General features: G+C 38.8%; 1 protein-coding gene across 1 annotated transcript in view; it reads left to right on the forward strand.

The window, feature by feature from the left end:
- The first annotated feature begins 15,912 nt into the window (after positions 1 to 15,912).
- The window catches only part of LOC128655600 (oocyte zinc finger protein XlCOF6.1-like), an 88,015-nt gene continuing 86,903 nt past the window's right edge, over positions 15,913 to 17,024 (forward strand). Inside the window, exon 1 of the mRNA XM_053709189.1 lies at positions 15,913 to 16,027. The gene's annotated coding sequence lies outside the window, so the exon portion shown is untranslated. The remainder of the gene's footprint in view (positions 16,028 to 17,024) is intronic.

Consider the following 17,024-nt stretch of genomic DNA (forward strand, 5'->3'; position numbering starts at 1 on the left):
ATTTCTAAGCCCTTGAAGGCCACCTCTTCTCTCAGGGCATTTTGACAGTTTTCACCACTAGAGGGTGTTAGTTCATGTGTGTCATATAGATAACACTGTGCTCACGCATGTGGAGCCAGCACTGATTAGCTAAAATGCAAGTCTGTCAAAAGAACTGAAATAAGGGGGCAGATTGCAGAGGCTTAGATACAAGATAATCACAGAGGTAAAAAGTATATAATTATAAATGTGTTGGTTATGCAAAACTAGGGAATGGGTAATAAAGGGATTATCTTTTAAAACAATAAAAATTCTGGTGTAGACTGTCCCTTTAAAGTGAATAAAACTGAGTAATGCAACAAAAATCAATGGATTATCAAAATATAAATTAATAAATTATTAAACTTTTCTAACAATACATATTTTGCGTCACTAATTACAGATATTTAACCCATTCATTTCTCTGCCATTTCACACCCTGCATTAAAACTTTCTCAACTATTTAAACATCTTTGTATTTAAACATCAATAGAAGAAATAGCGTATGGTCCCGCGCCAACTATGCCCCTATAAGCCTAAGGGTGGTGGCACCTAGTTACCACCAGGGTGACAATAAGGTAAATAAGAGTGGAGTCCCCCAGGTGCCTATTTAACGGAGGCAAGGGGAAGAATAAGGATGATAGTCAGGCAGTCTTGCTTAAAAGGTCAAAGCTTAGAACTTTAATATGAACAATTCAAATCAACATCTCAATGTACACATTATATATTATATAATCATGGATCCATGAATGATTAAAAATAAAAAGTAAAAACAATATGATAAAAACAATAAGATAAAAACAATATATGCACTCAAAATGACAGTGGTTGAAAACGATAATAATAGGTTTTGGATCCCCAGTGGGGTAATGTGATGAGAGTGAAAAAAATATATATGAAAAAAATATATATATATTTATGTGAAAAAATATGAAAAAAATATGTGTGAATTTTTTTTTTTAAAACGTTGAATACAGTATTGAAAAAAGGTTTTGAAAAAATCTTCTTATATTAAAAAGTCTGATCTGTAAAGTTCATCAAAGGTGTGCTGGACCTAAATGTGGAGAAGATGGATATTGCGTGTCGAATCAAAGTGTAAAAATTCCAAGTGATAAAAAATCAAAGTGATAAAAAAGTTAAAAAACTAAGATCCGGTAGTGAAAAAATGAAAACACCGTGAGAAAAAGGTATCCAAATCACACAGCGGTGAAAGTACATGAACAAATATAACGAAGACTGTATCACAAAGTGGTTTAAAATAGTCTAATTAATGCAGCTCAGGGGTTCCCGGAGTGTGTAGAGTGTGAAAGAGATTCCAAGTAATGGTAATCCGATATAAACCTATAGAGAAATAAAAAACAACAACATAGCGCAATAACGTTTTCAAGTGGTAGTAATAGAGAAAATAGGCTTACCAATCAGTCAACGCGTTTCGGCCCGTGATAGGCCTTTATCAAGGGAAAATGAATCATCATTGTAGACGGAAGTTTACAAGTAGTGAACCCATCCGTCTACAATCACCACTTGCAATGCAACATCGGCTGGAGAACTTAAAGGGTCATTAAACCCCAAATATTTATTTAATTATTCAGATAGATAGAGAATACAATTTTTAAAAAGTTTCCAATTTACTTCTATTATCAAATTGTCTTCCTTCTCATGATATTATTTGTTGAAGAGATACCTAGGTAGGTAGCATGCATGTGCATGAAGCACTGCCTGGCAGGAAATAGTGCTGCCATCTAGTGCTCCTGCTAATGTACAACATTGTTGTAAAAACTGCGGCCATATAGTGCTGCAGAGTGCAGACATGTGCACACTTCTGAGCATAAATATTAGGATATAGCTTCCATATTTTCCCAACCAGAAAGAAAAACATACACCTTGAGAAAAAACACTATATGTTATTATTCTTAGCTTTCTGATAGTAACCACAGTTTGGTTTTTAAAATCTTCATATTAAAGGGACAGTCTACACCAGAATTTTTATTGTTTTAAAAGATAGATAATCCCTTTATTACCCATTTCCCAGTTTTGCATAACCAACACAGTTATAATAATATACTTTTAACCTCTGTGATTATCTTGTATCTAAGCCTCTGCAAACTGCCCCTTTTTTCAGTTCTTTTGACAGACTTGCAGTCTAGCCAATCAGTGCCTGCTCCCAGATAACTTCTCGTGCACAAGCACAGTGTTATCTATATGAAATACGTGAACGAACACCCTCTAGTGGTGAAAAACTGTTAAAAATGCAATCTGAAAGAGGTGGGCTTCAAGGTCTAAGAAATTAGCATATGAACCTCCTAGGTTAAGCTTTCAACTAAGAATACCAAGAGAACAAAGCAAAATTGGTGATAAAAGTAAATTGTAAAATTGTTTAAAATTACATGCTCTATCTGAATCATGAAAGTTTATTTTGGCCTAGACTGTCCCTTTAATTTCAAAAATGCACTTTGTAATGTTAACGTAATTTTATTAAGAATAATCCTTGATTTAGAATTTCATGTTTCTTAATGGTGGTAAAATTTAGGTATCTACTTGTAAAAATGAGACAGGGATCAAATACACAGTCTAAAGTAATTCTTTAGAAAAAAAAAATCTTGTTTTTCACACATGCAATTGTAAACTGAGGGTTAACAGCTGTTTGCCAATTACTTTCTTCATCTCAGCTGTGTGCAATTAAACGAAAGCCCAGAAAGGGTATAAAGTGATCGAGTAAAGACCTATAGCAGTATAGCTTGAAAAAGGATGGACTACACGGCTGAAACGCGTAGCTTGAACGGCTGATAACATACCAGAGTACATTTAGAGACACAAAGACTGAGGCCCCTATTTATGAAAGGTCTTGCGGACCTGATCCGACACTGCGGATCAGGTCTGCAAGACCTTGCTGAATGCGGAGAGCAATACGCTCTCTGTATTCAGCATTGCACCAGCAGCTCACAAGAGCTGCTGGTGCAACGCTGCCCCCTGTAGACTCGCGGCCAATCGGCCCCCAGCAGGGAGGTGTCAATCAACCCGATCGTACTCGATCGGGTTGATTTTTGGCGATTCCTGTCCGCCTGCTCAGAGCAGACGGACAGCGTTATGGAGCAGCTGTCTTTGTGACCGCTGCTTCATAACTGCTGTTTCTGGCGAGTCTTAAGACTCGCAAGAAACACTGGCCATCAAGCTCCATTCGGACCTTGATAGATAGAGGCCACAGCGCTTGAACCGCTGAAGCTAACAACGTATCGAGGATACTCAAAGACACTGCTCTGACCGCAGTGAGCACACGCAGGACCACAGAACCGAGGAACAGTATAGAGGAATTCCTTCTGGGAAACAGACTGGTTACATTTAAACGGCAGATACAAAGGAAGACTACTAACAGGCTCCAGGACCGGTTTGCGTGGTAAGCTCACGGCAGACAGGGAGTATTGACTTTTACATTTTAAACACCTTACGGATATTCCTATTATTAAAAAAGGAGAAAACTTCTCAAAATCAGACAAAAAAAAATTCCGGTTATCAGTAATGGATATATAAACTTGGACAAAATTGTGTTACCACACCAAACAATGATAAGGATATAAAAACTACTGGGACTGTTTACAATAAACCGTATACAATCTACTGATTCTACTATACGGAACTTCAATCGACAATAGAGATTTAGGTCACCTTTTTTAACTAGCGGGGTACCCTGAACATTTTAGCTAATTAGGTTGGCAGACCGCCCCCCCTTTTTGATCCATATTATTCAGATAATCTGATTTTAAATGTTTTAATATAATTAAATGCATTTTATATTGTCACTCTAACTGTGTTTTTCTATATTGGAACATACAAATTGAGACACACACAGATGTAGATAAACTTTAAATACTTTGATACTACAAAGCCAGATACTTTTCTCTTCTGAGTATACTGAAATATACGTAAACCATTAGTTTCTTCAGTTTTGAATTTTTCTCAGAAATAAACTTATAGAGGTTTAAGCACTCTTTGCACTATATCTCCTAACTACTCTTTTTTCTGCTCACTACACTTGATATTTAAAGGGGGAATATCACAGGAGATTTAGCTTACCTAACTTTACTAGCAGCGCAAGAAAGATTTTACCCAATTGTTTATACTTGCTTTTCAACAAAGGATAACAAAAAACAAAGACAATTTGATAACAGAAGTAAATTTCAAAATTGTGTGCTCTATCTGAATCATGAAAGAAAAAAAAAATGGGTTTTATGTCCCTTTAAACATAGCAGAAGAGGTTTCTTGTGCAATGATGCTCCCTGATCTAGGGGTTAAAGTCGGTAGGTATGGGGTGTTTAAAAAAAAAAACCACGCCACTGAAAAATGCCTTAAAGGGACACTGAACCCAAATTTTATATTTTGTGAATCAGATAGAGCATGACATTTTAGTGTGTCCATCGCTGCCCGACATGGTTGCCACTCTGTACACCTGGATATGTCCCTTTGCCGCGAACCTGGGTCTATGTAAGCAACTTCCTTTCATACTTACAGTGCCCAAGTATAGTGTTGCCTTTGTGTTCCCTGGGTGCTGTATCCTGTTTTTACTGCTGTGTTACATTGGATTGCCTACTTGTTGCTGAACTCTGTCACTGACTATTCTTCTGTTTAACCCCTGAGCTGCTGTGGTACATTGGACTGCCAATTTGTTGCTGAACTCTGCTTGCCACTGACCACTCTCTGCTTTGGTACCGTGAAGGATTGGATTGTCTGCCTGGTATTTGACCCTGCTTTGCCAAGTGACCACTCTCCTGTTTCTCCCTTTGCTACTATGAGTATTGGATTGCTTCCGTATTGTTTCTACTTCTTTTTATTTTTTGTTCTGGGATATTTCCTTATCTTACCACTTGACGCTGGGATAAGAAGACTACTGGCCAGGATTGGTCTGATAGGGAAATATCCCACGAGCATTACATTAACATTGTGGTCTATGGGGAACTGTGTTTTCTATAAATATATATGTATATGCTTATATACATGTATATTTATGTGTTAATATGGGTATATACTCATATACAAATATATTTAAATCTCCTGCCCATCGCTGCGTGACGTAACCCCTTTGCTGCTCTTGGTTCTCATGCTGTGTCAGACGGCATGAGAACCCAGCTACCATTAGAGCCTATGGCAGCGCGCTCTATTGAGCGCAAAGCTTCCTTGCGGTCACTTAAAATACCAGCGCACAATTGTGTGCGCTGCTATTACAAGTGGAGTGCAAATTTTGAGCTTGTGAAAGTGCAATTTTGCGCTCCACTCGTAATCTGACCCTATATGTTTGTATGTTTTTTTTCCAACAGACCATGCACTTTAGAAACCAGTTTGCATTAATAGTATATATATATATATATATATATATATATATATATATATATATATATATATATATATATATATATATATCAGGGGTGAACATTTTGAGAGTATTTATTTATTTTTCTCATTGTCACCAATGCCATCTCTGCAGCACACCAGGCTTTACGGTTAGTTTTGCAGTACATTATTTAATTTCAGATCTAAAACTAAAGGCTGATGTACTGCAGGAGGTTTAGGATACATTGGTGCCAGTTTGTATAAAACAGTTTATAAGCCTTATTTAATTATTAATATAGGTTGTATAACCACTGTAACCAGTCTTCTACATCATATATCTGTCTCAACCACACTATATACAGAACCTATAGAGATCCTTCTGCCTCACATGCACCTTCCCTTCTATAGCACCTCATGTAGAAATATACAGTACTATAGACACAGGCTAATACCTTATATGTACACATTTACCAAATTTCAGTTTCCTTCCGCCTCCCACAGCACCCTGCCCACTACTGTATATACAGATATATTATAGAGGTTCCCTCTGCCTCACACAGACAACCCCCTCCCCAATACCTTCTATGCAGAGATGTAACATTATAAAAATGTTCCCTCTTCATTACACACACAGCCCCCTCCCAAGTTTCACTCTGACACACATATACACACACGCCTTCTTTGGTACACTATATACAGGTATTTACCAGTATACAAAGGAGAGCTTTGTTCCGGTTTACAAGTTGTGACGGTAGGGGCTAGTTCCCATTCAATTCTAAGACCTGTGATGTCATAAGTCACATGAACGCTGCTGCCACACGGAAAAGGGGCTACTGTGACATCACTGGTCCTTTAGCTTATTAGGAACAAGCTGCCACGGTGTTATGTAGGTATGGTAACTCGTTTGTGTTAATACCTTTATATAAGGCACTACAGTATGTGTAAAGAGGATCATCTCTATAGTATACAATTTACTTTGGAGGGGCTACGTTTCCGGGAGGCATAGAGAAACTATATACTAATACATATGTGCGTAGACAGTTCTGGCGATGGGCTCATGTGTATATGAGGTAGAGGGAACTCTATATTTGTGTGGGCAAGAGGCACAGGGGACCTTTTTATAATTATATCTGTATATAAGGTATATAATAATCTGTATAGGTACTGTCGAGGGGGTTATGTTAGGGTTGCCACCTCAGCCATGGACACTTATGAGTTACATATGTTACAGGGTTGGCAGGAGGAATATGAATAGTACAGTATCCAGAAACCCAATACATATTCCTTCCTGCACACCCTGCAGCATGTGTAACTCATAAGTGTCCAGGAAACCTTGCGTGGCTGAGGTGGCAACCCTAGGCTATGTGAGGCGGAGGGAATTCTTTATATTGCTGTGTGCAAGAGGCAGAGGGCACATTTTCCTAATACTATATATCTGTATATAACGTATTGGGAAGGGGCTATGTGTATGTGAGACAGAGGGAGCTCTTTATATTGGTGTGTGCAAGAGGCAGAAAACACATTTTTTATAATAATATATATCTGTATATTGGTACAGGGGAGAGGGCTATGTGTATGTGGGACAGATATAACTTTATCTTGGCCTTCCCTGGTAATACTGACCAGTGAAGAACCCCTCCCCAAAGGATCATGGACATAACTACCACTTCCCTGATTTACCTATAAAGAAATCCTCAGGACCCTTCCTTTCCTCTTCCTAGTTCTGTCCAGCCACAAAGTGGACAGGGCTAGGAAACTTTCCCCAGGCAAGACTTCTGCGGATGATCTATTTTGGACAGTAATTTATGGCACCAAGGCATTTTTCTTTTTCTTTTACAAGATACGATGAGTCCACGGATTTCATCTTTACTTGTGGGATATCGCCTCCTGGTCAGCAGGAGGAGGCAAAGAGCACCACAGCAGAGCTGTATATATAGCTCCTCCCTTCCCTCCCACTCCAGTCATTCTCTTTGCCTGTGTTAGTGATAGGAAGAGGTAAAGTGAGGTGTTAGTTTAGATTCTTCAATCAAGAGTTTATTTTTTTTTAAAATGGTGCCAATGTGTGCTATTTTACATAGGGTGTAGCTGTATTCCTTGTCAGCCTCTAGAGTAGAGCTATAGGTGGCTTTAAAGCAATGGGAACTGGTGGGGTTTTACCCTCACTGCGCATCCCATACTATTGCTGCCCTTCTGGTTTGATGGTCTTAGCATATGGTAACTAAGGCCCTTTCTGTGTCCACAGACTGCAGGAGGAGGAAGACCTCTTGATCCTGTGGAACGTTTCATGCTGTCGCTCAGCATAGAGGTAAGTGCAATTTTTTATTTTTCTGGGCCATGCTACCTCAGAAATGTCTGTACTTTCAGTTGTTGGGAATCAGAGGCTCTCTTGAAGGGCTTTCCTATTTGACATAGTGTGGGGTTGTCATGCAAATCATGTCATCAGGCACTATAGTTTATTCCTTTCACATGTATGGGGAAATGACCTGTTTCTGTAAGGCTCTCTACAGGTCATTACCTAATGTATACCAGGGACTGACGCTCTATATATTGCTCTCTCCCGGGAATGGGGATGAGTCTTTCAAGGGCAGTTCTGGATCAGAAGCGACATGTCTCTGTATGTCTCCCTGCGGCTTATCTCTACTTTAACAGCCGACAGGGAGGGGTATCCTATATAACACCTAAATAGGGCATAGGATTCTTATGATTACAGTTTTTATACAAGATAATCCCTGTTACTTTCGCTTTCTTTTGCAAATTGGAAGCCAACAGGCAGGGTGATCCTATTTAGATAATAGGTTTCGGAACTGACAGACTGAGTTATCCTGTCTTAGTAAGATATACAGGTTTATTAGTTGTTCTTTTCCTGCCGGTCCCCTTATCACTACGGCTTATTTAAAAAAAAAATTAAAAAAAAATATTATCAGCCGACAGGGAGAGTTGCTTTTGTTAGTGTCATTCATGAATGTATTGAACATGTTGGGGGCACTTTTGAGAGGGCAGCCGTCAGGGAGATCTGTCCCTATCAGTTTATTGAAAGCTGAATACGGGTTTGTTTGTTTTTAATTTTGTTCTCCCGGCGTCTACATTTTGGCCCTGTTTGTCCGCGCAGGAGATTGAGCTTGATGTGCCCACGATGGGCGGAGCTTTGTTATGCGCCTTGGTGTGCGCGCCATTCAGCTAAATATTTGTCAGTATATTTATGAAAATCTTAGTAGTGCTATCCAAATAATATATCAGCTTATGGCAGGGTTATAAACACAATACAAATAATAATTTTCCTTAAAAATAGAAACCCTAATCAACCATGCATCTACTAGACCATACAATTAATATAAATATCTGAATTCTTTTATTTAGTTAATATCCATAAACATATTGAAATATATTTGCAATAAAAGGAAATGAAATAATATTATATGCGCTTGAAAACTATTTAAATATGCTATGCAAAATTCATACACGCTTATCTTAAAAACCAGCCTTATTTACAAATCTTTTAACATCCAAACAATACAATTTTAAACTGTGCTCTTAAGCAATAGGATAATATATATATTCTGCAATTTATCCTAATACATAATTAACTTACAATATCAGAACTTGCACAGATGAGTTACTTAACAAATCAGATACAGATTTAAATAATATATAGGCTATGAAATGCTAACTTAAAAAAAACACACTGCTTCTTTAAATCTTTTAACTGTACTTTAAACTGCAGTGACTTTAAAATATCACATGTAATTAGCAGCCCTTTTCTTATACTTTACCAAAATGATGTTCAGCTTCAAGACTTTTCCCACCTCATATAAAATAAGTGTAATTGCAATGGAAGAGGAGACGTATGGCCCACTTTGTTTTTATAGTTTGACTGTATCCCACGCAAACAGTTTCAGTCAGTTACATAACTCAGCAGCCAGTCCCTCTACCTTTTTCTGCATACAACTTTATAGTGTAATCATTGGTGTGAAATATGGGTGGCCCTTCGAAACCTTGTCCCTGCTATTGGATAATTGGAATATCGTATATTTAACAGCCAAAAGGCTTTCTGGCTGTAGTTCTCTCATGGCAACACCAGGTGGCAGTATTATACAAACAAAACATATTCACCTTTACATTTCTAAACATTTTAAGCAACTTAATTATTTTTATAAATGATTATTTAATCAGATCACACTCTCTGCATTAATCATATATAACCCCAATTACAGATGGTTAATATTAGGTTATTTTTTTTTGATTATTCTGATACCAAATATGTTATATTATTAACATTTTATTATATTAAGGTAATTTAATACTGCTAATTATTAGCTTAAAATGCATTATAATTTTATCAGTATTCTGGCATTTCTATACAAATAACAGCTTATTTTTAATTCAGTATTGTACTGTATTCCAACAAGAATATGCCATATTTTCTGTTTCTAATAAGCCCAGGATGTATCAACCTTCTTCATGCAGATCTGAGATTATATGTCTGAAAAATATAAACAGTACAGAGGTTATTAAACATTTTTGACTGACTAAAACAGTTACCTCCCAGCTTAGCAAATACCCATGTAATAATAGAGAATTAGACAATTTTCCAAATTTCTATATTTAATACATTCTGGGGCATGCATTCAAACAGAGAGAAAAAAAATGTTTATTTGTTATCTGCTTTAATGAGCTTCAGAGTCACACCTCAGCATCTGTCTTTTGTTTCCCAAGGCCTTCACTGCCCCACATGGGGTCAATCCACGAGTAGTTGTAAAAGTCTTAATACAGCATATTTCCTGTTTAGCTAGCAGTGCAGATGTGTATTTGATGTTTAGGGATAACTAACACCTATGTGCATAAAAGCTGTTTCCCTATGATTTTGATCAGTTCCAAAAGGGTATTTCAGACATTTCGTCTCCATATATTTTGTGTGGTGTCACCTATCTGACAATCTATCCTCTTAATTTGCCTTTTATGACTCATCCTGTCTCAAACTGTAAGTTGATTATAGCAAATTTGGTATGGGCCTCATGTTCCATTGTCCCCCCTGTGTGTTTAGCATAACTTTAACAATGAGTGTGGGAGATCTCTTAGAAATAATCCTTTGTTCTACAGACCATGTGCACATCCACAGACTTATCAAATAAAGACAAATATACTTCTATATATTATTTAATAATATTTCAAATACCTTGACATATTGATGTCCCGGCGGCTCCATTTTGTCTTGGCATGTTTGAGCTCGATACGCCCACGGAAGGGGCGGAGCTTCGTTACGCGCCATTGTTTGCGTGCTGTTTGGCTGTGTTCAAACGGACCGCCGGATGCCTCCTCGGCTGTGTTTTACAAATACAGCTGAGAGGTTTTTCGCGCTGACTGAGGAGTCTTTGTGTGTATGGGACGCTTTCTCTGTCATGTCTCTGTCATGTAAAAATAGGCAGAGAGGCGTCGCAAGCACGCGGTACTTAAGACACTTTCAATTTTTATGCCTATTGTCAGTATCCCATTCAGGGTAGACAGACCTCTTAATGAAAACCATCAACTGGTCTTTCCTGAGTGATGTAATTAGGATAAAGCAGTACATTTGTTTTTGACAACTGTCCCACACATTTTGTTGCTTTTCTGTTATGTCTTGATTCTAATAGGGAACGTTCAGATTGTTCTGTTCCCAATGTTTTCATGGAAGTAATTTCATAATTAGATGCTTTAAGCAGCATTCTAACACTTGCAAATATTTCATGCCATGCTTACCTCTAGTACTTTTTCAAAAGGGGGCGGGTAATCATTCAGGCTTGTATAAGAGATGTTCAGGATCCCTGGGTATTAGATATAGTGTCTCAGGGATGCAAGCTGGAATTCAAAAAAATTTTCCTCAGAGGAAGGTTTCTCCTTTCTCGATTGTCTGTAGACTAGATACAGCAAGAGGCGTTCTTACGCTATATAAGAGACATGTCCTCCGTGGGAGTAATTGGTCCCTTTCCGATACAGGGACAGGGGATTTATTTGAATCTGTTTGTGGTTCCCAAAATAGAGGGAACTTTCAGACCTATCTTATGTCTCTAGAGTCTAAACGAGTTTCTCAGAGTTTCATCTTTCAAGATGGAAACTATTCGTAGCATTTTTCCATTGACCCAGGGGGTCCATTTATGGATTCCGTGGATTACAGAATGCATATCTTCATGTCCTTATCCACAGAGATTATCACAAGTTCATGAGGTTTGCCTTTCTGGGCAAACATTTTCAGTTCATGGCTCTGCCTTTTGGTCTGGCCACGGCACCCTGGATTTTCACAAAGGTTCTGGGGTCTCTGCTGGCGGTTCTAAGACCGCGGGGCATTACAGTGATGCCTTATCTGGATGACATTCTGGTCCAGGCGTCATCTTATCAGCTGACAAAGTCTCATTCCGACATTGTTCTATCCTTCCTGAGGACTCATGGGTGGACGGTATCTCTGGTAAAGAGTTCGCTAGTTCCACAAGGGTTCGTTTCTTGGGAACTCTCTATCCATAAGAGTCTTTTTGACAGAGGTCAGAAAATTTAAAGATTCTGAACACACTCAGGCCTCTGCAATTGCTCATGCTCAGACAGTGGAATGGAGATTGTACAAATTTGTCTTTTCTAATATCAAGATCAGAAGACAAACTCCCTGGGGACCCAGGGTGTATGGACTCGAACGGAGTCTCTCCTTCCCATCAATGTCCTACAGTTGAGAGCAATATTCAATGCACTTCAGGCTTGGCCTCAGTTGGCTTCGGCCGAATTCATTAGATTTCAGTCGGACGACATTGCGACTGTAGCTTACGTCATTCATCAGGGAGGAACAAGGAGTTCCTTGGAGATGACAGAAGTAGCCAAGATGATTCAGTGGGCGGAGTCTCACTTTTGTTATCTGTCTGCGATCCACATCCCAGGTGCGGAAAACAGGGAGGCGGATTTTCTGAGCAGACAGACATTTCATCCGGGAGAATGGGAAATTCATCCGGGGGTATTTGCCTACCTGTTTCTCAGATGGGTCAGGCCGGAATTGGATCTTATGGAGTCTCGTCAGAATGCCAAGCTTCCGAGATACGGATCCAGGTCCAGGGATCCACAAGCCGAACTGGTAGATGCCTTGGCAGTGCCTTGGTCGTTCAGCCTAGCTTATGTGTTCCCGTCATTTGCTCTCCTTCCCAGGGTGATTGCTCGAGTCAAACAAGAGAAGGCTTCGGTGATCCTCATCGCTCCTGCGTGGTCTCGCAGGACTTGGTATGCCGATCTGGTGGACATGTCATCTCAGCCACCGTGGATGCTTCCGTTGAGGAAAGACCTTCTCATTCAGGGGCCTTTCCATCATCCAAATCTAGTTTCTCTGCAGCTAACTGCTTGGAGATTGAACGCTTAATTTTATCTCAGCGAGGGTTTTCTGATTTGGTCATTGATACCTTGATTCAGGCACGTTAGCCTGTTACTAGAAATATTTACCATAAGATATGGCGTAAATATCTTTATTGGTGTGAATCCAAGGGCTACTCATGGAGTAGGGTTAGGATTCCCAGGATTTTATCTTTTCTCCAAGAAGGATTGGAGAAAGAGTTGTCTGCAAGTTCCTTAAAGGGACAGATTTCTGCTTTGTCTATTTTGCTACACAAACGTTGTTCCAGATGTTCAATCTTTTTGTCAGGCTCTGACTAGAATCAGGCCTGTGTTTAGACCAATTGCTCCTCCTTGGAGTTTGAATTTAGTTCTTAATGTTCTTCAAGGGGTTCCGTTTGAACCTACGCATTCCATAGATATTAAGTTATTATCTTGGAAAGTTTTGTTTTTGGTTGCTATTTCTTCTGCTCGTAGAGTTTCTGAGCTTTCAGCTTTACAATGTGATTCTCCTTATCTTATTTTCCATTCTGATAAGGTGGTCTTACGTACCAAACCTGGTTTCCTTCCTAAGGTTGTTTCTAATAAGAATATTAATCAGGAAATTGTTGTTCCTTCCTTGTGTCCTAATCCTTCTTCTAAGAAGGAAAGGCTGTTACATAATTTGGACATGGTCCGTGCTTTAAAGTTTTACTTACAGGCCACTAAGGATTTTCGTCAATCTTCTTCCCTGTTTATTGTGTTTTCTGGGAAGCGTAGGGGTCAGAAAGCTACGGCTCCCTCTCTTTCATTTTGGCTGAAGAGTATCATTTGGTTTGCATATGAGACTGCTGGACAGCAGCCTCCTGCACGAATTACGGCTCATTCCACTAGAGCTGTGGCTTCCTCATGGGCATTCAAAAAGGATGCTTCTGTTGAACAGATTTGCAAAGCTGCAACTTGGTCGTCTCTTCACACTTTTTCCAAATTATACAAATTCGATACTTTTGCCTCATCTGAGGCTGTTTTTGGGAGGAAAGTTCTTCAAGCAGTGGTGCCTTCCGTTTAGGTTCCCTGTCTTGTCCCTCCCGTTTCATCCGTGTACTATAGCTTTGGTATTGTATCCCACAAGTAAGGATGAAATCCGTGGACTCATCATATCTTGTAAAAGAAAAGGAAATTTATTCTTACCTGATAAATTTGTTTCTTTTACGATACAATGAGTCCACGGCCCACCCTGTTTTTCTAAGACAGGTCTTTAATTTTGTTAAACTTCAGTCACCTCTGCACCTTGGCTTTTCCTTTCTCTTCCTAACTTCGGTCGAATGACTGGAGTGGGGGGGAAGGGAGAAGCTATATATACAGCTCTGCTGTGGTGCTCTTTGCCTCCTCCTGCTGACCAGGAGGCGATATCACACATGTAAGGATGAAATCCGTGGACTCATCGTATTGTAAAAGAAACAAATTTATCAGGTAAGAATAAATTTACTTTTTATGCATGTATCTGCATTTATGCACCCAAGTTTGGCTTAGGCCACTGGTTTGTGAGGTGGTAAGTTTCTCCATCCGGAGTTATTATGGTGGGGGGCGCCATGTTTTGCAATATTACATTGTAGGGGTCTTGTCTGAGGGCTGCTCCGAGCATGCGTGTGTGTGTGCTTTGTATTTAGCCTCAGCGTGGGCCTTTTCCGGTTGCACACTAGAAGTTATTATAATATTCCCCATGAAGATATCATTTGTGAAGATACGGCCTCTGGCTGTTTGGTTCTTGCTTGTTCCTGTGTATATTTGCAGGCATGTACAGTGCTATATTAACCAGCATTGTTATATTATAATACTCAACTGAAAATCACATTGCTATATTATCATGCAGCATTAACTTGCACAGCTGTACACCACAGTGTTATATCTTCATGCAGCACAGCTGTGAGCCGCAGTGCTATATTATCACGCAGCATTTACTTGCACTATTATAAGCTACAGTGCTGATTATCAAGGAACCAGTTGCTCAGGTCATTACTGCCAGTGGGAACTCAGACATTATTTCAAGGTGTGTGTATTATTTGAGTTATAATCCATGTTCTTGTTCCTATTTTGGGCTTCTCTCATTTCTAGTTTGGCTGTATTGTATTTTTACATAATTTTAACCATCTATTTATGTTGCTCCAAGCCTTTCAGTAGTACTTATGTTTAATGTGTTGTTGTTTTTTGACAAATCTATAGTGGAATTTTTTATTAACATTTGTTTCTGGGAGTTAATTTGTATTCTAGTCTCATTTTTTATCCTGCCTATGTCAAGTCTATTTTTAGATTTTAGAATTTAAGAATACAGCCTTAGAATTTGGCATAGGCTGATATTTTATAAGGTTAATTTTGAAATGGAATGTTTGTGCCTTTTTTGCTATGCAGTAAATGGAAGCATTAATTCTACAATATATATATATATATATATATAATTCCAGTTTAAACAGTACTGTTACTATTGCCTTTTTATGGTTATTTGGGGTTTTTAATCTTCAAGACTCCTTATACACTTAAACTGTGTGTTATAAATTAAAACTATTTCAGGCCATGTAAATACGTTTAAGATGTTTGTATTTATGGCAATTTATGCTTATAGTGGTAACAGCAGTATTATATTTATGTACATACTCAACATTCCATATTTATAAGGAATGTAACAAAGCATGCAAAAAAGCAATCAAATTAGCCAAAATTGAAAATAAAAAAATAATTGCAAAGGATTCTAAGGGGCCCATTTAACAAGCTCCGTAGGGAGCTTGTGGGCCCGTGTTTCTGGCGAGTCTTCAGACTCGCCAGAAACAGCAGTTATGAAGCAGCGGTCTAAAGACCGCTGCTCCATAACCCTGTCCGCCTGCTCTGAGCAGGCGGACAGACATGGCCGCAATTCAACCCGATCGAATACGATCGGGTTGATTGACAGCTCCCTGCTGTCAGCAGGGGGCGGCGTTGCACCAGCAGCTCTTGTGAGCTGCTGGTGCAATGTTAAATGTGGAGAGCGTATTGCTCTCCGCATTTAGCGAGGTCTTGCGGACCTGATCCGCACTGTCGGATCAGGTCCGCAAGACCTTTAAAAAATAGGGGCCTAAGTCTAACCCTAAAAGGTTCATTAAGTACATAAATAGCAAAAAATCTAAGAAGGGCAATATATGTACATTAAAATGTGTGTAGGGTAGCATGATAAATAAATAATGACAGGGAGCAGGCTGAGGTACTAAACCAGTTTTTTTTTTCTTCAGTATACACAAGAGAGGAACCATTGGATGATACTTTGGAACAAAATAGAACATGCCAGTCCATACCATTAACTGGGTTAAGTTTAGAGGATATGAGGAAAAAACTGGATAATATTAAGGTAAATAAAACTCCAGGCCCAGATGGAATACACCCAAGGGTGTTAAGGGAATTTAGCACTGTTATAGACAAAACACTACTCTTAATTTTTCAAGACTCATTATCCTCAGGCATGGTACCCCAGGATTGGCGTACAGCTGATGTGGTGCCACTCTTCAAAAAGGGAAGTAGGGATGATCCAGGAAGCTATAGACCAGTTAGTCTGACATCAATAGTGGGGAAGATATTTGAAGGGATTATATTGATGAGCATATTCGTGTAAACAAGATTATGAGTTCTAATCAGCATGGTTTTAGGAGAAATAGATCATGTCAAACTAATCTAATTATATTCTACGAGGAAGTAAGTAAAAATATAGATAAAGGGAAATCAGTTGATGTGATATACACAAAATTAAGGGACTGGGAATAGCTGAAAATGTTAGCTCATGGATAAATAACTGGATAAAAGATAGGGAGCAACTAATAGTAGTAAACAGATCACACTCAGTTGGTCAAAGGTAATCAGTGGAGTCCCCCAGGGATCAGTAGTGGGCCCTGTTCTTTTTAATATTTTCATAAATGACTTGGAGCAAGGATTAAATAGCGACATCACTATTTTTTTGCAGATGATACTAAGTTAAGTAAGGTCATTAGGTCAGAGCAGGATGAACTTTCGTTACAAAGGGATCTGCAAAAAATAGAAGTATGGGCAAGTAAATGAAAAATGAGATTTAATACGGGAAAATGCAAGGTTCTACATTTTGGAAGTAAGAATAAAGTAAGTAAAAATAAGCAGGCAACATATTTTTTAAATGGGACAAGACTTAGCCAAACAGAGGAGGAAAGGGATTTGGGAGTAGTAATAGATAACAAGCTAAAGATGGGTGCACAATGCAGGGCAGCGGCTTCAAATGCTAATAAGATACTAGCATGTATTAAAAGAGGCATTGATTCAAGGGAGGAAAGCATAATTCTATCACTATATAATGTCCTGGTAAGACCTCACCTTGAGTATGG

This window comes from Bombina bombina, chromosome 4, assembly GCF_027579735.1.
Source record: "Bombina bombina isolate aBomBom1 chromosome 4, aBomBom1.pri, whole genome shotgun sequence".
Lineage (NCBI taxonomy): Eukaryota > Metazoa > Chordata > Amphibia > Anura > Bombinatoridae > Bombina > Bombina bombina.